General features: G+C 37.4%; 1 long non-coding RNA gene across 9 annotated transcripts in view; it reads left to right on the top strand.

Moving 5' to 3' along the window:
* LOC147831552 (uncharacterized) overlaps positions 1-21,982 on the top strand; it is a 138,616-nt gene that overhangs the window by 13,936 nt on the left and 102,698 nt on the right. For 3 of the 9 annotated variants that reach the window (XR_015521895.1, XR_015521893.1, XR_015521896.1), the window contains exon 3: positions 14,016-14,163. The exons of 5 other annotated variants lie outside the window; for them this stretch is intronic. This is a non-coding gene — a long non-coding RNA (uncharacterized LOC147831552). Of the gene's footprint in view, positions 1-16; positions 857-14,015; positions 14,164-21,982 lie in introns of those variants that run through there. One more of the 9 variants, XR_015521891.1, reaches the window with a different exon arrangement.

The following is a 21,982-nucleotide window of genomic DNA, read 5'->3' as shown; positions in this document are numbered from 1 at the left end:
TTTGTTTGTGTTTTAGTGTTTGCCATTGAACTGAACCAAAACAGTGCCATCCTCACCACAGGGCTTGTTTCGGCGAATATAAATGTCTGGATTTCAGCTGATGTGTATGTGTACGCATCACAACCCCCTTCTTGTTATCCACCCCCACCTGCCTAACCCAGTTAGTCCTCTTCTGTGATAATCATACGGACAGCTTGGTTTCCCATACGGCCCGGTCTTAACACCCAGCCACCCACTTGGGCTTACAGAAATACGCTGATGAGGGACTAAGGACAGGTGCTGCATGTGTGTGTGTGTGTGTGTGTGTGTGTGTGTGTGTGTGTGTGTGTGTGTGTGTGCGCGTGCGGATGTGTGTCTATAAAGGTTTTGGGGGTTGAGTGACATACTAAAGCATTTCTGGCTTGATGTGTAAAGAACTAGCAGGCACCACCCACTGGCTAAACAAGGAAAATACTTAGCATCAAGCTTGTCAAGGTGTTTCGCTTCATGTTAAGATAGGTGGGCTTTTGCATATCAAGATTTTAAGATTAGTATGTTAGTGAAGGACATTTTATGTCTGTTTTCTCATGTATAATTAAGAATTTGATGGAATATTTGTCATTGAAACAGCTCAGAATTATTTAAATAAAAAAAATGTATCGTATTCATTGTTTTAAAAAGCTGTAACATTAAAAAAATATGTTGGCCAAATACTGTAGTAAATTATAGTAAACACTAGAGTGTTTTTGAACCATATAATAAAGTGTATTATGCTGTACCTATTATTTAAAACTCTTATTTTTATTATTTAAAAATGAATGCTACCGCATATAGCATTAACTTTAATAAACTGTAATAAATACTGTAGTATACTTACATTTTGTTGCATTAAAGTGTAATGTATTGTACTAAATATACCCTATAGTTGTAGAAAACTACAGAATAAGGGCATTTCTTGTTACTGTAGTTGTTGTGTTACTATAGCAACTTTACCACAGTAGATTCATTCATGTACTTTACTAAAGTATGGTTCAATTGATGTACTATTTTATGTAGGAAATATAGAAAGATCACGCTAGATGTTGTAGATATGAATCTCGTTTAAAAAAATACTCATTATTAGTTAAATAAAGACTACTGAAGGATGTTTTTCTAAAAAACTCTAAAAATTTAAAGCCAAGTGTTAACCTTTTTGAGTGTCAAAATTTACTAGTTCATGCTAACCAATCAAAAGTTGCGCAGTTTGATCAGAAATTTAATCAATTGTAAAAAGTAGGCGTAATCCACCATAATGGTGCCATAGAGAAGAGGTTAGGCCAGTGGTTTGAGAAGAGGGGAAAAGATGGAGCCAGATCAGTTTTTAAAATAATACATTCACAAAATATAATTCATACATCCACAGCGCAATTCACATTTACAAAATCCAATTCGTAAGTTCAAACCACAATTCGTAAATACACAAATCCAATTCGTAAATTCAAAATACAATTCATAATAATAACAAATCCAATTCGTAAATTCAAAACACCATTTGTAAACACACAAATCCAATTTGTAAATTCATTCATTTTCTTTTTGGCTTAGTTCTTTCATCAATCTAGGGTCACCCACGTGAACACAGGGAGAATATGCAAACTCCTCACAGAAATGCCAACCAGCGCCATTCTTGCTGTGAGGCGATCGTGCTACCCACTGCGCCACCATGACGGCCCAATTTGTAAATCAAAAACACAATTTGTTAATGCACAAATCCAGTTTGCTAATTTAAAAAATGATTCATAATATCTACAAATCCAATTCGGAAATCAAAAACACAATTTGTAAATACACAAATCCAATTCGTAAATTCAAAACACCGTTCGTTAATTCACAAATCCAATTTAAAGTATGCTTAATTTTTATGCATTAGTAACATTGAACGCTCGGTCTTTTAAAGTACACTGCCATTTGATAGCATGCAGGTACAAAGGAACTTTACACGTGAGAAATAGAAAATGCAGCAAATAGTTAATGGGAAAGTTAGCGAAATATACTTTTTGAGCTAGGATTGATTACAAAGATTTATTTTTTTAAATAACAAGCAACAAATCTTAATAAAACCAGGAACATGTATTGTATGGAAGTAAATCACTTTAGGATATTGGAGTTAACACTGAAATCGCACTGCTGTTTATGAGAACTGGGAGTACCCAATAAAACAAATCAGGCTTTAAATAGATGCTTGAAATATTCAACTGTCAGAAAAGTTTCACACCTTTCTAAATGTTAGTCACCTGAAAACAGGGGGTGTTTAATCTCAACAAAAATCTTGAAATGCAGGAATCTATTTCCACAGTGGCCTTTCTGTATATTTTCATGCCTAAGTATACAATGCTCCACCTTTTCAAAACCTCTTTGTTCGGATGAAACCTGTTTCATCATTCAGTACTGCTCATAATAAATAATCGCTAGATAATTCAAAGCATTTTTTCCCTGTCACTTTATCATTTTGATGACCTACTTACAGACACATCTCCATCAGAGACTGGAATATCCTCCATATCCAGTCCCTCCGGGCCACAAGAAAGGCCTCTAGCTAGCGTCTGAGGAACCTTCAAAATAAACACTTCTCAGTTGGATTTAATTGTTCATGGAGGGATCATTCAAGAACCCCGGAGTGCTGTCTTCGCCTTTCTTTAGAAAGGGGGGAGGTTTAATCAATAAGGATTTTGTTAAGCGGGCCGATGCTGAACGTGGAGAAGGTCTTTCAGACATTGGTGATTGTGTGACCGATGGGGTGGCGGACACCGTGCTCCAGCACTCATGGGAGTAGGTGTGTTGCTTGGCCAAGAGCCTCACTGTTCAATCGATCGCAAGACATCAATTGGACGGACTCAAATGAATGTGCCTTTAACCTTGGTGAGCATATGCAGAAACAACCTGCCCGCCAACGCCAAAAACGAGAGCTCGTTTATTCTAATGCAATGCAACACAAAGATTGCAAGCATTGCGACAATTATCGTAGTCTCACTTTAACCCAGAGAAATGCATCATGCGGTTATTTACTAAATGACTTGCCATGGTTTCTGTGAAAGAAAAAAGTGTTGATGCACTGATGAGTGTGCATGTGCCTTTCTTGCTGCAAATTATGTCTGACAGATATAAAAAAAATGGTTTCTGGTAAGTATCTGAACAGCTTCAGAGAAACAGTCATTTCACCCAAAGAGATCATCAGGCACGTCGCTGGAAAGCAGCCAGTTTCACATTTACACACACGCTGACACGCACTCTCGGATAAAGGCACATATATGTGCACAGAAATATATCTTTGCATTACTCAGTTGACCTTGTTGCAACCGCTTGAGCCCCTATTTAGTTTTATGGTTTTCATGATTGGCACTAAAACCAACTGAAACCCATTTACATAAAAAAAAACATAAAATAATGAGGAATTTTCACAATACGTACACAAAACTTTCTTCTTTATTCATTATAATTTATAAAAACAACCTATGTAAAGGCTAGTTGACACACTTTCACAATAAAAATGAGCAAATTCTGACAATCCAAAAACTTTACCTGACTGTTTATCAGGCTTATTGTTGTAAAAATAAGAAATTGCTGGTCATTATTTTCCATTAAGTATGATACTGCTGTGACCAAAATTTATGTTCATACTCACTATTATCTGTTGCCTACAATAAGTTAGATGTTCATCAAATGATTAGGATGAAGTAGAAAATAATGCTGCCTTTACACAAACATTGTAAACTTAAGGCCAAAGCATAGGTCGCAACAATGTGTTTTCACAGTATATAGAAATTTCATGGGCTCATACTTTCACAGTCAAAAAAATGGAGGATATGGAAAAACAAATCAGAAACTACTGACAACACTACAGCAGACTCCCAACATTGACAGAAGCTTGTTTGAGGATATTCACACAGAAACCCTGCAGGCAACAGACAAGCATAAAAGGTGCACTCTGCAAACATGTTTGAGTCAAAACTGGAGTGTATGGACACTTTTCACAAGAATGTGATGACGCACTTAACAGTCATCAGCATCTGAATTCCTTGAAAGTTTTTAATATCTTGCTTTTTATCTATGCACGTTGATAAAGCTATACTTTGTATTACATAATCTTTGTATCAGATTCCAAAAAACTAATTACAGCGTATGCAAGCTGTTTCTGAAGGCTGATTTATACTTCTGCGTCGAGGGATCGCCGTGACCCACCGTGCTTGCCTTGCATGTAGCCGTGCATTTGTACTTCTGCGTGCTGTTTGCGTTGCTCTGCAACAACACTTCCAAATTGCTAGCTGGCAGCAGGTTTTTATGCTCCTCTGTGTCATGTTTCTTCGTGGGTGTTTTGTATTTTTCTGAACGCTACCTCAAAGTAGCTAAAACTCGCTTATTCAGAAACATTCATATAGTAAGAACAAAACAAGAGCTACTTTACAGGACTCGACACTTGTAAACTCCCCAGCCCTGGCTCATTCTGATTACGTACCATATATACATTTCTGGAAAGAGCAAAATACGTCCCAGTAGCTACATTTGTTTTGCAATTTTGTATTTTTGTTTGAGTCAACACAAGTTTTTTTGTGTGTTTTTTCACACACGAAAATTGGTTTAAAAGTTAATTTCAGAGTTTAGCACACCATTTACACGCACGTCATGATTTTGCCAAGTAGGATGTGATTCGGGATTAACATCTATGTTAATTCTGGAACATCATTTGTATTCATAAATGTAATCTATACCTATTCCCTACCCCTAAACCCAACCATAAATGTAAATTATTCACAAAATCAGAGAGGAATATTAGCTGGATAACAATCATGTAGAAGTGAATAAACCTAACTGCAAGCTTAAACTTAACAAAAACATTAAACATATTCCTTAATTCTGATTGGCTGATTGGAATGTTGTTCCAGAATCAACAAAGTTGTTAATCCAGGAACATGTCCTACTCGGTGAAATCAGATTGGCACCATTAGTCATGTAAATTTATTTGAAGTTTTTGTAGATGCTGGTGTCAGTAGTTTCTACAGTTTACAATAAATCTTGACAAGCGCTCACTTGATCAGTTTGATTTGTGAATGAATCACTCTGATCATTTTTTGTGAACCATATCAAGGGATTTATTCAAAAGATATGACTCAAAGGGATGATTTATTCATGATTCGGACATTGCCATTACACTTAAGAATTCTTTAAAGATAACACTAATATCAAAGCTTTCGGTAAGTAAAGGTACAGTCAGATTTTCCTGTTAGACCAAAATACAGCTTGCGAAACAGTCAAATTTAATATGAATTTACACAGCCTGGAATTTCATTTGAGGTATAAAAAAAGTCCTAACACAGACACAAGTTGAAAGTTAGATGAACTTTGTGCACATAAACAATGATTCGGAAGTGGTATTTACTACTCCATGAGCTTTAGCAACTTCATTTTCAGTCTGTTTCTCGCACAAACTTATCATAGACTGTCATGTTTTTATTACCTTTTGGAATTACATGATTACAGAGTTCTTATCTATAGGTAAACGTTCATCCTAACCCTGCTAATGTTTGTTGAAGCAATATGGACTAACCTTAACACAGACATGTTTATGGTAATAAAAGAGGAAGTTAGAAACAGGAACTCCCCGACACAGCAGTGCAGCTTAAACAGTTTGTAAGTAATCAAGATTATTTGTGAATAAGTGCTTTTTGATGCTGTTCTTCCCTCTTTGTTTCCATTACTCACACCGTCCATATGTCACAAACCTATTTATACTTACCCAAAATGCAAACACACACACACACATACAGATATGCACTCAATCCATGCTGATCATCAGGATTTGCAGTGAAGCTCTCTACAAATCGCAGAGCAGGGCTCCCGCCTCTTTGGGTCGATCCAGGTCGAATTCAATTTGTAAGATATTATGTATTGATCTGTGCACATTGGCTTGAGAAGGGAGAGGGACAGATGATCCTTTGACCCGTGCAGGCTATTCTCTTAATCATCACTCCCGTCCCCTTGGTGCAAACTGCAATTCAGTAACTCTAGAATTATTTTCACCAAGTGCCCTTAAAGAACAATCAGGTACACTTTTTACATATGAGAGCATGCTCAAGTATTACTAATATATATGTGTATGGTAAACGGTTAGCTGTGCATGTAGAAAGAGTTTTGGGATGAATTGTTGCTAATTATGCTTGCTTTTTGCTTATTGTAATGTGAAGTGACGCTGACAGCAGGGGTGCGTAGATCCAAATGCAGGTTTTATTAACAGCATGGTCAGGCAAGCAATAGTCATTGTCAATGAGTCGTTGTCAAATATCAGGTGAATGGTCAGTACAGACAGGCAGCAGGCAACGTAAACAAACAAACAAGGTGAGGGTCAGAAACAAGACAAGATAAGGCAAGGGAAACCCATCGTAAAGTTCACAAACAGATAAACAAGACTCAGCAACCATGTGTGTGTGCTGTCTTTATAGTCCTTCTAATCAGTCTTTGAGCAGCTTCAGCTGTGTCTGTGTGTGTGTCATCATCGGAACTAGAAACAGGTGTGTGTATGTGAAGTGCATGTATGGAGTTGTAGTCCATTAGCAAACTGTATTCTGCAGCCGCTTGATTGCTGGTGATGGTGCCACTTATACTGTGTGATTATATAATTATATTTGGTATTATTCATTCATTCATTTTCCTTCCACTTAGTCCCTTATATATCAGGGGTCGCCACAGTGAAATGAACCGCCAACTATTCAAGCATATGTTTTACATAGCCGATGTCCCTCTAGCCATAACTCTCGCATTCACACATACACTCATACACTAGGGCCAATTTAGTTCATCCAATTCACCTATACTGCATGTCTTTGGACTGTTAGGGAAACCTGAGCACCCAGAGAAACCCCACGGAGAGAACATGCAAACTCCACAAAGAAATGCTAACTGGCCCAGCCTGGACTCGAACGAGCAACCTTCTTGCTGTAAGGCAACAGTGCTAACCACTAAGCCACCCTGCCGTCCATTATGTATTATTATATTATAATAATTCTTTATGCTTGTTGCTTTTCAGCATTTTTGTGTTTTAAAGGAAGTCAAATAGATGTCTGAACACGGATGTCTTGACTAAAATAAGATTATTTTTGGCTGTCAGGGGAAATTTATGTCTAAGAATAAGCCAAAACTAGACTAGTCATCAAAAAAAAAGCAGAAATGAATGACTACACACGTGAAGTCTGTCTAATGCATTTGATGACTAGTCTAGTTTTAGGCTATTTTTCTATATCTGTAAAATTTTACCAAATTTAGCCTTGTTTAAGCCAAGCCTGATGTCTATTAAACACAAAAGCGCTGGGTGGATTGTCAGACTGTACAAGCATGATTCATGTCACATGTTGAGTTGGGTGTAATGCGTTCTGCAGCAACACGTTATTGTATTCTAATTACTTTTATGGGGTATGCAGTTATGTAACAAATTACATTTTAAATTGCTTTACTTGCGTTACAAATACAGTTTTTTTAAAAAGAAAAAATGCTTTTTTTAAATCACGCTTTCCGCTGCAACATCAGTTAACAAGCATGTGCTTTTAAATTGGAGAACACGAGCTGAAATGGTTACTGTCGAAAGTGGAAATACAGACTTTACTTTGATTTCATTTCAAGAGTTTACACTTAGCTGATGATTGATAATAAAGCTAGTTTGGTGTGCTGTCCCGGGAGTGAGCCCTGAGCTTATAAGATCCTCGAGCCCTGGGCTCCCTCCAGTTGCAAGGCGAGAGGGGAGTTTGAGCTCAGGTAGATCTTGATGACTCCCCCTCTTGCTTATTGTAGCTAAGTGTCAGATATGGATGCTGAAGGTGTACTCAGAGTTTAGCTAAAATATTTTGGATTAATTGTTAGAGTGCTTGTTTTTGAACTGTGGGAGGAAACCGGAGGACCCGGGGAAAACCCACGCGACCACGGGGAGAACGAGCAAACTCCGCACAAAAAAGCCGTCTGGTTTGGAAAGGACTTAAACCTGGGGCATTCTTGCTGTGAGGCAACAGCGCAAATCGCCGGCCACCGTGACGCCCGTTTGAAAGGAGGGAAAGTAGGGTTGGGTGGGGGGGTTTCTTCAAGACGAAGATATTGATATGAGAAAAGTCTGGTTATTTATAGTGAGTTAAGGGTCGTCTGATAGGATAATCAGTTATTAGCTAAAGTTGGAACAGCTGTGAACAATCATAAGCACGTGATCCTCTCGAAATTTGTTTATAAATAAACTTCACTAAGCGTAAAAAAAAATATATATATATATATTGCTGTGAAATGCAGTGTAAACTTTTTAACTGCTTTTAACTCGACCAGCAACTTGTTCAGCTCTAGAATAGAAAGCATTCTACACCAATACTTGTTGCCAAGGAGGACACCGGCGCCCAAACACAAGGCAGCCTAACTCAACCTAAACTGGCTAAATTATAGTTTTTTTTTGTGCAGGATTGGATTTCCTGAATGTGAAGAGAAGCGTAGCTGCTTATGGGGCTGTTCACATATCACGTCTTTTTGCGTGCACGTATATTAGGAGCGCATATTGTGTACACTCTCATTGCAGGCGCACTCAGTTGAAAACTGCGAGCCACATGACAAGAACTGACCGATCAGCTTCATACTTTGGAATATATACATTTAGGTAGACTATTTACCTCAGAAAAACACAGAACAGCCCAAAACTGCAGTGCTTTCTACTATGAATGTCAATGATTACAGGTATCCAGTTTTCTTCTCTTGTGTTGATGAGAGAATTTTAAGTTTTGGGCGATCTCTTTATGTTTTTTGAATATGTGAAGCTGCTGTGATCAGCCTATTGTAATGTTTTTCAGTGTATATTAAATTAATGAAAGAGCTGCAGTTTGTTTTGTATTTTTACAGGTATTTTTATAGGTTTTATATCTTTTAAAAATAAAGGTTAAGTACTTCGAGATATTATTACTTTTTACATTAAGTAATTAGTCATGTAATCAGATAACAATTTTCCAGTAGTGATTAGTAATTTTTATTCTATTAATAATTTAATGTAATTTACCCAACACTGGTCACATGTCATGTCATAACATCAGTCTCAAGAGTAAAGACGTGCCAAACATGGACACACATGTTTAAAGTTATCAATCAGTGACACGTTCAGTAACGTTTTGGCATACTACCTTCCAACAAACAAAAACAATCAATTGGGGTTATTTTAGTCTTAACCTTTATTAAAAAAAACAACAAAAAAAACAAAGAAGGTTTTGACATTTACCCACAGTGGTTTGAAGTTACCAACATTTCAGTGATAAGTGATATCCATAGCTGGAAAAGCAAATACTTCTTCAATATATATATATATATATATATATATATATATATATATATATATATATATATATATATATGTATATATATATATATATATATATATATGTATATATATATATATATATATATATATATATATATATATATATATATATATATATATGTATATATATATGTCTGTGTGTGTGTGTGTGTGTGTGTGTGTGTGTGTGTGTGTGTGTATATACACGCATATATACACACACACACACACATACATATATATATATATATATATATATATATATATATATATATATATGTATGTATGTATGTATGTATGTATGTGTGTGTGTGTGTGTATATGTCTATGTATGTATGTTGGTGTGTGTGTGTGTGTGTGTATATATATATATATATATATATATATATATATATATATATATATATATATATATATATATATATATATATATATATATATATATATATATATAGTTTGTGTTCAACAGAAGAAAGAAACTCAAGTAAAGGATGAGTAAACGATTCTAGAATTGTAACTTTTTTTGGGTGAACTATCCCTTTAAGTTGGAGAACATTGTATAATTTAAGAATTAATTGCAATACACAGTAAATGTGATTAATATGGCACAAAGAACTGTTGTTAAAACATAATTCTATTTTTTAAAAATACTATTACTTCCATGTGATGTATTTTTATTCTTATTAGGGAAGTGCATTGTTAGCTAAGCAACATGCTAACACTAAACTCATTTAAATCCACTGTGTGAACGTTCCAAATTGGTCATTTCATTTTAGTTAGGCTTCTTAAAAGCCAGCTGCCTACTGCTTACTAGATTTTGGATCAGTGCCTAGAAGTGTACAATCCTTTAGCTGTGTTTGTTGCGTGCATTTATTGAACAGCAAATGACTGTACCGCCATGGCCATTTAGCTGCCTGTGTTTAGCTAAATAACCAGAGCAGGTTTTCACACCCATACCTTATTACATACTGATTGATTGATGCTTTTTTTTACGATGGAGTCCGAGATGGCCAGACCTCCCACACTCGCATCAGCACGGGAGAGAATTGCATTTAGCCAAGCAGCAGGTCCTAAATCAGTCCAATCAATACCCTTCTGCCGGGCTCTCCATCACGTGCCCGAGTAAATAATTCAAATGAGATAGTTAGCTGCTTTGAAATGTAAAAAGGAGAAAGAAAATCTCACAGCGCGTTTTGCCTGCTCTTTACACCAACATCGTTTATCCTAGCCTCCAGGAACGGAGAATGTTTCTATAAATTCTGAAATTAAATCAATGACTGCTTGACAGGGTAAATTGAGATTTGGGTCTGGTTTGTTACACCAAGTCATTACATTAACATTAAATATTCAAAAGAGCTGAATTAATCCACAAAGGATTTAGATCTGGATCTTTTAGGTGTTGTAGCAGCACCAGCTGACTCTTTTGACATATTTGAAAAGGCCTCTAAATCATAATAGGCTTCCATTCTAATACGCGACAAAGATTCATTTGCCGAAGGGTATAAATAGAGGTCTAAAAAGCTTTGCGATTTTTAATTTAGGGCTGCTTTTCTTTATGTATGAGCACTTTTGTCAAAGCTGAACTAAGTCAATTTATGTCACTTGTGCCACTTTTAGCCCTTAAATGGGCCCTTACCTTGAGATTTTGGCCCATCAGTCACAAACCATCTCCTCTCAATATTTTTGGAATTAACCTTCTTCATATTGCTCAAATTATAACAGTAATCTATCATGTGATGCCTCCAATAAGTGCTGAATGTATTGCGTAAACTCACGTTGAAGATGACAATGATGGTAAAATAATCAGCTCACTGGAATCTTTCCAAGTTCTGCACTATTTCTGCTGTCACCCGTTGGTGGGCCAAACAAATAAACCCACCCTATCTCGCATCCATTGGTTGAGAAATTTTTGATATGTAGGGATTGTTGAGATGTTATAGTAAACAAAAGTTATTTGTTGTCACCCAAAACTGAAAGATGGGCCATTGGTTATTTATTGGATGAAGGTAGATCTGACCAGTATCTTGCCCTTGCAGAAAAAAAAGTGGATACATGAGACTCACTTTATGAAATGCCTTGAAAATGTGGTTTTGGATGATATAGATTTAGTTGGCATAGCCAGAAACACCCATAAAAACATCATTTCCCTTTGCTGTGAGGGAAAACAACCCATTAAAATGAATGCACATACAGTAAATCTATAAAAACCTGTACCGAACGTTGCTGTATGATGTTTTGCACCTCTTATACATTTAAAATCCTGATCTTATGTTTTATATACTATGGTGACTGAGAGAGTTTAACATGTTGCAATTTAAGAAAACACATGCAAGTACAGAAAAAACACCTGCAAATTGAGAAAAGATCTTCATCCGTTTGACAGCATACATGTTGCAAATCCTCACAACGCAAACACATTAAAAATGCACTGCATTTCCCCACAATGCAAACAAATGAATAAAACGGGCTACATTTCTCACAACACAAAAAGAAACGGAACACAACAGAAATGTTTAAAGGAGACCAAAAAATGTGACTGATGCCGCTGTGAAGTGACTATTGCTTAGTGAAGTTGTAGGTGATCTTTGAAAGGTTTTTTTTTTGTTTTGTTATTTTAACATCCCGATTCCCTTGTCTTTTGTAATTTAAGCCTAAATAACCATAACCTAAATAGCCGGATCGTCATGTTTTAGGGACTCCTTGAAACATTTCAGTTGTGTTTTGAGCTATTTGAAAGTGTTATGTAAATTGTTTGTGTTGTAAGAGAATTCAGCATGTTTCATTAATCGTTTGCGATGTGAGAAAATGCAGCAAGCATTATAAATTGTTTGCGTTGTGAGAAAATGCAGTGCGTTTTATTAATATGTTTGTGTTGTGAGAAAATGCAGCAGGTTTTATTAATTTGTTTGCGCTGTGTGAAAATGCAGCACGCTTTTATAAATTGTTTGCATTGTGAGAAATACAGCACGTTTTATTCATTTTTTGTGTTGTGAGAATGCAGCATGTTTTATTAATTGTTTGCATTGTGTAAAATTGCAGCGCGCTTTCATAAATTGTTTGCGTTGTGAGAAAATGCAGCATGTTTTATTGTTTGTGTTGTGTGAAAATGCAGCAAGTTATTAATTGTTTTCGTTGTGAGAAATGCAGCACATTTTATTGTTTGCGTTGTGAGAAAATACAGCACACTTTCATAAATTGTTTGCTTGTGTGAAAATGCAGTGCGTTTTTTTTTTTTTAAATGCGTTTGTATTGTGACAGTTTGCTGCACGTGTCAAACAGATGAATATCTTTTCTCAATTTGCTGCTGTTTTTTGTAATTGGACATGTTTTCTTAAATTGCTGCACGTTAAGCTCTCTCTGCCACCGAATACTGATAAATAAACATGCAAAAAAAAAAAAAAGAAAAGAAAATATACCATGCTTTAATCAGTCTTTTGGTTTAAATGGTGTTAAAAAATTTTCATACATCACACTTTTGCCTTTTAAATGAACCCTTATATATTTTATGGTGTAGTTTGTTTTACCTTTAATATTTGTCAGTGCTTCGTCAGATTAAACAGTCCGCCTGGTTAAACATGATTCACAGTGATCCCGGAATTGAAATAACATGTAAAATAAAATTGATATGTTGCAATGTGCTGTGAAGGATTCAAAGAACAAAATGATTTGCAAAGGATTCAAAGAACAAGCTGAAATGCAGAATATGAACCTTTTCAGTTTCAGGTTAGGTTTTAGTGTTGGTAATGTTCCACATTGTCACACACAAACATAATAATTGTCTTAAATTTAGTTTGTCTGGTTATGGTCAGGCTAAAAGTCAGTGTACTGGCAAAAAAATATGCGTCTCTGACAGATTATCCATTTATTCATTTTCTTTTCGGCTTAGTCTCTTTATTAATCTGGGGTCGCCACAGCGGAATGAACCACCAACTTGTCCAGCACATGTATTACGCAGTGGATGCCCAATTCACCAATTTCATCAATTTTCCTGTATCGCATGTTTTTGGACTGTGGGGGAAACCGGAGGACCCAGAGGAAACCCACGCAAACACAGGGAGAACACCCGAACTCCACACAGACAGAAACTGACCCAGCTGGGGCTCGAACCAGCGACCTTGCTGTGAGGCGATTGTGCTACTTGTGCCACTGTGCTGTCCCTCTGCCAGATTATACATCAACAAATTCAGCAGTATATGAATTAATGGATGGATTATTGTGTGGTAGGGTTATTATTTAGAGGAGAATAGGGAGTCCGGTAATGATTTTGATGAGGGATGCTTATACTGGGAGGGGTGTCAGTATTAATTTTAAAATGCTCATTTTTTTGCCTTAACACAAGGTTAACACTGTTCGTTTTCAATTGAGGGGGAAGGGTTGTTTTACGCCATGTCGCGCCCCCAGCAATGACATGACACAGACCAAGTCTATAAAGACGGCTACTGTTCAATGATTGAAGGAAGTCCTGCATACATTACCAAAGAAAAGTCTGTCAACTTAAGACAATCTGAGTTACAATTAAAAACAGAAAACACAGTTAAAATGCTAATGTATAATTAAATAACTAAAATATCTTCAGTAATGTCTACTTCTGCTGACCGTATTCCCATTTATTTGAACAGATGCAGTGTGTTTTGTTTCTGACTAACTATGAAAACAAACCCGAGAAATTCCTGTGCTTCATGACTTCAACTTGCAGAAACTCCCACCAGGCAGGCAGGCAGACCCAAAAGATATTTGAACAGGAGAGGCAAGCGTCTGGGAGAGAACAGGAGGCCAGAATCCCCAAACGGCAGCCATTGTGAAATTTCCATTCTTATCTCAATGACAGCGGCTGCGCTGCCGAGGTGGGAATCCCTCTATTTACACTCTACTTCCTCTCTCAGCAGGGAACTGTGGGTACTCATTACCCTCACAAGAAACCCTGTGCATTAGTGCACTCCCTCTGACTTCTGCCTCACAAACAATATTTCACTTCTTGTCTTGCTAGTGGCCGGTAGCTAAGTCTGTGTCAGTCATAGTCACGCATAAAAAGTTTACAATATATGATCAAGTATTTTCATTTCACAAACTAGCCTGTGAGTTTCTGAAAAAAAATATCTTTAGTATGGTCGGCTTTCGCTAACATGGGATGACTGGAAGGGTATAAGCAGCTAATATGGCTAGCAGGCTAACAGATGCTACTGCAAAGGGGGAGGGGAACAGACAAGGCTAAAGCCAGGTTGTCTTGCTCCTGTGTTGGGAGCTTCCAGATCTGACCCAGGCTTTTATTGTCTCACTGAGGCAACATATTCATGTAAACTGGATGGATGGGCTTTTGAACAAATTAGCTTGGTTAGCTGTATACCAGGCTCCGTTTTCGGCTCTGTCTGTGATTCAAATTAGTTTTCAGATATTCGAGACGGATGGGGGTTTGTAATCGTGTAAAAAAAGAAAGAAAGTACACACAATGTAAGAGGAAGCTGGGGGATTTTTTTTGCTTAGTTTTTGCACTGCTGCTGCACACTGTGCTATTTATATCCTTACTCAGTCATTTTGACTTGTTTAACAGTGCAAAATGGTGTAGAATTTTGACATATAAACATATTGGTGTATAATATATCTTTTTTTGATAGCTTTATGAAATCAAGACAAATATACAGTTGGAATAAGCTAATTTAAAGCAAAATATGGTTCTTATAAGACCACTCAAAAGTAATTATAATTTTTTTTATTAATTGGTACATCTTTTGTTTAAAACAAAAATCCTAAATTATAGCTAAGACAAGACACTATATGTCGAGACAGATCCTTTCCCTCTTCAACTGGCAAACCGTTAATGCAGTTACTTATACCATGCTTCATAATACTTTTTATCTAACGAAAGATGCTTAAAAACTGCTTATTTACTCTTAGGTTAGGTTAACTTCAAATAGAACTAAGCAGTGACCTTTAGAAAATGTAGGAAATTGTAGGTTGTTTTATTATTTCAATCTCCTTTCTATATACGTAATGCTTTAAGAATGGTTAAACATAACAATTTTGCAGTATATCGCTCACATTAATTGTCTGGCCTATTTAAGTGTGTGCTTTCTCAAAATATACATCTTATATTTAGCCTAGAAACCCTCCTCCGCTTTTGAAATCTCATGCCCCCTATTGAAATGCACAGGTAGTGACATCAGTGCCTCTCGTTCATATCCTCTCAATTCCATATCACTTGCTCGAACTCACCTTTCCACCTCAACCCCCTCCTCAAGTCAGACGCCGGCTATTGATTCACCGGATTGATCCTGGACTCCGTCCATCTGCTCTCGGCCTGTGTCTACAAGTCCGCCAGGCCTCCCGGAGAGCAGGCCCGCCATGCCTGGGACAGCTGGTCCTGATAACCAATCTGTCTTTTGCAGGCTTTTTGTAAAACAAGATACCGAGCAACCAGATACCTTGAATTAATACGTGAAGCTCTTGGAGGAGGGGGTGTTGCTGGGGGCATGCGCAAAGAAACAGTTGGCTCTTTCAGGCCTGGTACAAAGCATCCTTTCAAGGGCCATTTCAAGGGCAACAAAAGCCAATGAAGGGCTCTGCTAGCAGGTCTTCTTTCAATGAAGTCAGTGGCGGTAAAGTCTACTATGAGATACTGGTTGCTGTATTGAATAGGGATGTTAAAATATTACGTGTTTTGCGTAAAATATGGAGTCAGGTTAAACTGAATTTTATTTAGCTTAACATCTGATTTGGTGATTTTTGGAGGGATTGTTTTAATAAAATCACTAGATTTTTGATAGGGGTCCATAATATTTTAAGTCAGCATGAACTTGAAGTTGCTGAGACTTATTTCAGTTGATGTACTTCAAAGTGAAGCAGAATATTGAGTAGGGGCATCATTCACTCATAGCAAACTAATAGTAAGAGTTAAGAATTTTGTGGCTGAAACCACCAAAATAGCATCAACAGAGAATGACCACCAATCCAAACGTAAAAACAAATGGTCAAATTTGATCAAGATTACCAAAACAAACTTTTGTCCAGAGGATTAACTTGCATTGATTAATTGTTCACCTAAACCAAAGGTCTCATCCTCAATTCCTGGAGGGCCACAGCTCTTCACAGTTTATCTCCAACCACCTCCAACTCATACCTGCTTGACAGTCTCTAGTAGTCTTGAACACCTTGATTATTTGGATCAGCTGTGTTTGATTAGAGTTGGATCAAAACTTTGCAGAGCTGTGGCCTTCCAGGAATTGAGTTTGAGACCTATGACCTACAGAATAAGCAGCCAAATAAACAAGCATTGTACATTTTGATTTCATGGAAACTTTAAAAGCAATCTACATTGCGATTTAAAGCTGAATGCGATCAAGTCATATGCAGTTGAGTGAAGTGCAGCACTGTGTTGTGTCCTATGAGATGTATGCAGCTCACAGTGTTTAATTGTTCTGTTTAGTTACTGTGAATCAAGCTGATTCAAGACACTGAAATGCTGCATTATGTCTGGCATAAATAATGAACACAGTGCACTGCTTTATTCTGAAGCCAACAGCACTTAATCGATGTAAATGGGTTTTCAGCATGAACACCATGAGTTTAATACAGTTTTATTTATTTATTTTTGTGTTATCAACGTTAACGTGCTGCGTTAACACGAGACTCTAAATGGCCGATAGAAAAAATATCACAGCTAATCTATTCTCAAAGTTGGGTTGGGAGCTGGGTCTATTCTACGCAAGCTATGATGACTTTTACCTTGATATTTTAGCACGGATGTATACCTGGCCGAATTGCACTGTATTCCTACTTTGAAATTACCACATCAAACGTGACGTGCTAACATGGATGCAGTTCACTAGAGTGAATCTAATTAATGTTAGCTACACATCTAACTATCAGGCTACTGTAGAGTATTTGCGTTCGAGTAAACGAATAAAGTGGAACGGGGGCTTTTTAAAATTTATAACGATGAATGCAAGTCAAACCGGTGAGCGGTCTAACAAAAAAAAGTGCCCTTCTGAATCAAATCAGCAGGATACCTTTCTGGATCTTTACTTACTTCGAAGACACTACTGACTACGCTTACATGGACATCTGTAATTTAGTTATTTGCCTCAATATACAATAATATAATTAAGGTGTTTACGTGAAGTGCTTTCATGTAAGAGTTTCCTGTAATTTTGGGTGACTTTAACTGCAGTTCGGCAGTTTCACTTTTAGTCATGAACATTTCATTCATACCCCCATGACAAACTGGGGTATTAGAGGTAAATAAGGAGTAAGGACTGGTGACAGTGTTATGCAATTTAATAACGCAACTTCCGCATTTCATAATGTGTTTGTTTGTGTGTGTGTGTGTGTGTGTGTGTGTGTGTGTGTGTGTGTGTGTGTGTGTGTGTGTGTGTGTGTGTGTGTGTGTGTGCGTGTGTGTGTGTGTGTGGTCCTTTACTGACAGCCTCATGTGTGGATCTTGTCCGCATGTCTTAATTCCATTTCTGTTTAGTTCAGTTATGATTTTAGTCTGATTAAGTTAATCAAAAAACGCTGTTTCGAGCTTATGTAGGCCATTTCCACATACATTTCCAGATACAGTTTAAAATTCATGTTTAACTGAATAAACAGTTAGTAAACACAAGTACATCTTATTGAACATCATTTATTTTAATCACCAATTATCATAGTAGAACAGTTTCTCAAGCAGTTTGTGATGCATTTTGGAAACAGGACATAAGCCTCTGGTCTAATGCGCCACCTGGCTTGAGAAACCCGTTCTCAAAGACTTGCTTTTAGTCATTATTTGGGTAGCACACATACTCTGAATGCCTTTGGCAGAATTCAAATGAACCATTTTATTCTAGATTAATCTAGATTAATTCTAAGATTACAGTGAGAATAATCGAGATTCAAAAAAATAATCTATGCACACCTATAATTTATTTATTTAATTATTTAAGGATTCCTCCATTCCTCAGTGATGCAGCAAAGATCTTACTTGTTTGACCAAATATTTGCTTACGTAAAAGAACCCCACCCCACCCCTAAAAACACCTGCAGTAACAGTGCAGGGAGGTAACAATGAACTGCAGCGTCATAGAGTTCTGTCAAGCCTGATCTATAGCCTGGCAGATGCTGTGCACACAAGGTATAGGTGGGCCAGACAACAAGAACAAGCATTTTTGCAATGCACTAACTTTCAGAAGAGAACACACAGGCGGCGGCTGTTTGTACTTGTCTGGGATCCAAGACGGGTGTGGAGAATGTTGGAGGAACGGAGAACAGGCCTGATGGGGACTGAGATAGACGTTGGGGTTACAGTGTCGGGAGGGTCAAGAGACAAGCAACCCGAGATCGATGGCAACCCTTGAGATCAATGACTGTTCCTGACTTGGGTCAGCTGGACACCTTTGCCCCCCATTTAACCCTCCAAGATGGCAAAGACGTCACCCGTTCCTAACCTTGTCTTTTGTACCAACTATAAGGCTGTGAACACATAGCAGCTAAATAGAGTTGTCACTTCTTTAGTCTCCTCTATTGCTTGGTATCTTCTTGAACACTCAAAGTTTGGTTATATGAGGCACAACCACAAGCTACAACCAAATTAATTACCAACAACTATATTTGTAATGCCATCTTACCACTATTTTTCCCCAAGAATTTCACAGAAGCACATGTAATCAGTTCTTCTTTTCATTTTCCATATATATATATATATATATATATATATATATATATATATATATATATATATATATATATATATATATATATATATATATATATATAAAGTTTGTTTTTGTTAGATCTGCAATAGGATTCAAAGCTCAACAATACATGAATAGACTCAATCAAGTCCATCAATGATGTTTCCCTTCACTATGTAAAAGCAAAAGCTTGTGTTAGCTGTACTTCTTTGCCCCCTGTTTAACCTGCTACGATGTTCCTAGCCTTGTCCTTCACACATGCTCTATAGATGTGTACACAGGCTACATTCTCTAGTCACCCAAGTGCAGTTTTTGGTTTGAGGATCTTAAAAACCTTTACATTTCTGAGTGATTTCTGAAACCTCTCAATTGTTTGATGACAGACGGCACCCCCTGAAGTCAACGGGTGTCCCTGACACTGCCAAAAACTTGGGTCAGCTGGACTTCTTTGCCCCCTGTTTAACCTTCTAAGACGTCACCTGTTTTAAACCTTGTCCTTTGTCCCCACTATATGGCCACATAGCTGTCACTCCTCTTCTGGCTTAATTTCATTCTGTGCTCTCAAAATGTAGTTATAAAAACCACATACCAAAGTGTATTCTTAAAAAAATGTTGATACTACAGTCAGAGTTTCCTTAAATTCATGTAGCTTTCACATAACCCAGTTGAATGACTGTTTATTAAAGCATTTATTCATGCTTTTCACATCATCCTATATGTCAGTTTTGGCACAAAGTGTATTTTTGGTTCAGTGATCTCCAGGATCCACTTCTCAGCAATAGTTTGATGGCAGCATTTTGTCATTTGACTGTCCCTGACACCGTAAAAGACAAAACTTTAGCTGAACCTGTTTGTCGCTATTTAACTTGACAGGATGGTAAAGACGTCACCTGTTCCTAACCTTGTCCTTAACACATACCAATGGCTACATACAAAGGGGGGAAACACAGACGTCACTCGCAGTGCTTTTGTAATTCTGTAAACATGAAGTTTGTGACAAGCATGGGAAGTGACACTACAGACCTGAATGATGCAATAAGAAATACAAATTTTGTTGAAGAGAGATTTTAGTTGTCCAGGCAATGAGACTTATTTCAATACTTAATCATAAAATAGTTGGGGTGTGACAATATCTCATATGATGAGATGTTGCAAGGTTTCTCGTCAAGGTTTCTTGCGAGATTTCTCATCGAGGTAAAAAGTTGACTTGTGATGTTATGATGGGAGTGGAATCAGCATTGGATGCAGAACTGAACTGCAAATCAAGTGTTTTGCACATACCTGGCAACCCAGGCTGGCCTGAGGTTCTTACATCAAATATAGACACGATCGCTAGCTCCATAGAGAAAGCGAAAACCACTCACACTTTTAGATGGCCTCATAAAACAACAAGACACAGCAGATTTTGTTCTTCTTGACTTTGTGGCTGTACATTAAGGATGACAAGGTTTGTTTGAGCTCCGGTTATCCATGGCTCGTTATTATATGCATATATTATTACGATGTAGTCTCTGCTGTGTATTAAAAACATGGCGGTTACTTTGTTTTCATTCTGGCTAGCTCCATGAGCTTGTGACATATGTCTGTAACCAATCAGCGTTCGGCTGTGCATGTAGTGTTTGGTACCCTTTTGAAAGGGTGCAGAAAATGTGAAATGGTTTGCTTCGGTATGCCTTTTGACAGTGGAAATGGCCATAAAAACGAAAACAGTCGTACTGTACCATTCAGTGGAAACGGACCATAAACAGCAAAATTTCTCTGGCCCAGCTCTGGCACACACAATCAGGTTTTGCTTGGCCCACATGCCACAGTGTATTCCACACTGGAACAATCCAAACAAGAGACAAACATGGACCATATCTTGGTCAAGTCTCAGACAAATTAATAACTCATTACTGGACCTGAACTGGTTCACAGATTTGGTGCGTCACGACTGCAATGAAATTGACAAACCCAGGAAACATTGTGCTTTAGGCACACTATGGGCGTGCTTTTTCTCAAAGCGACCTGATTGGTAGAATGTTTTGTTTACTCTAAAATTATTTTAATGTATTTTAAATGTGGGTCACGACAGGCCAAACTTACATGGCCCACATATTAATATTTAACATCTGGGCCAAATACTTCATTTTACATCTGGCCCAAATCTTGTATGTCACCTTAAAGGTGGTGCCACCTCTGCCAAACCATGTTTGGCCCACATGCATGTCAGTGCTGGACGAATGCCAATTTATAAGTGCCGATTTATGCCAAATCTGGGCCTGAATTCTGGGAAGCCAACCAGTAAGATCTGTCTATTGCTTCCTAAGTTTACATTTTAAGAAATGTACATATTTTGATTCACATTTAGTGCAGTGGAGCATTGTGCCTTGCATTATTGCTTGTTAACATCTACATAAAAACTTGATGATATAAGGTTATGCCTGTAACTGTAACCAACATGCCATTTCTAAGTAACATGCATGCAGTCAGCCGAGCCGTTTTGCATGAACTGAACTTGTTTAAATGTCATGGGCAAAAGGGTGTATTTCTGCTAAAGCTATGCAGCCATTTGGCCTTCTGTGTTAAGTTCAAAAGTAGCTTCTATTTTAATCAAGTATACAGACAGCTGCGTCTCAGTGTGCTCTACAAGTTGTATAACTTCCGACTAAAATCCTCTGACGTGCTGACAGTGAACACTAACTTTATGGGAACACACCCTACCACAAAACATCACACTTGCCAAGCTAGCATTACATTTTTGAACAATCCTAAAAGCTAATGCAAATTTGACTGCTGTGATAGTTTCATGGATACTGATCGATAGCAACAGAGGGCTAGCAAATTCCGAAGGAAAACAGCAAATTCGCTTTGATTTCGAGAAAATGTCATTAGGACCATGTTAGCGAGTTAGCATGCGAGCGCACACCTGTGAATGTGGGTGTGCGCTTGTGACACTGATGAATGGCTCTTCGAAGGCACTGTAAAAGCACAATTAAGATTCCATCAGGATAAAGGT

Source organism: Danio rerio, chromosome 22 (genome assembly GCF_052040795.2).
Source record: "Danio rerio strain M-AB ecotype USA chromosome 22, GRCz13ab, whole genome shotgun sequence".
Taxonomy (NCBI): domain Eukaryota; kingdom Metazoa; phylum Chordata; class Actinopteri; order Cypriniformes; family Danionidae; genus Danio; species Danio rerio.
The sequence above is the reverse complement of the archived record's forward strand: the minus strand, read 5'-3'. Positions and strand labels throughout refer to the sequence as shown.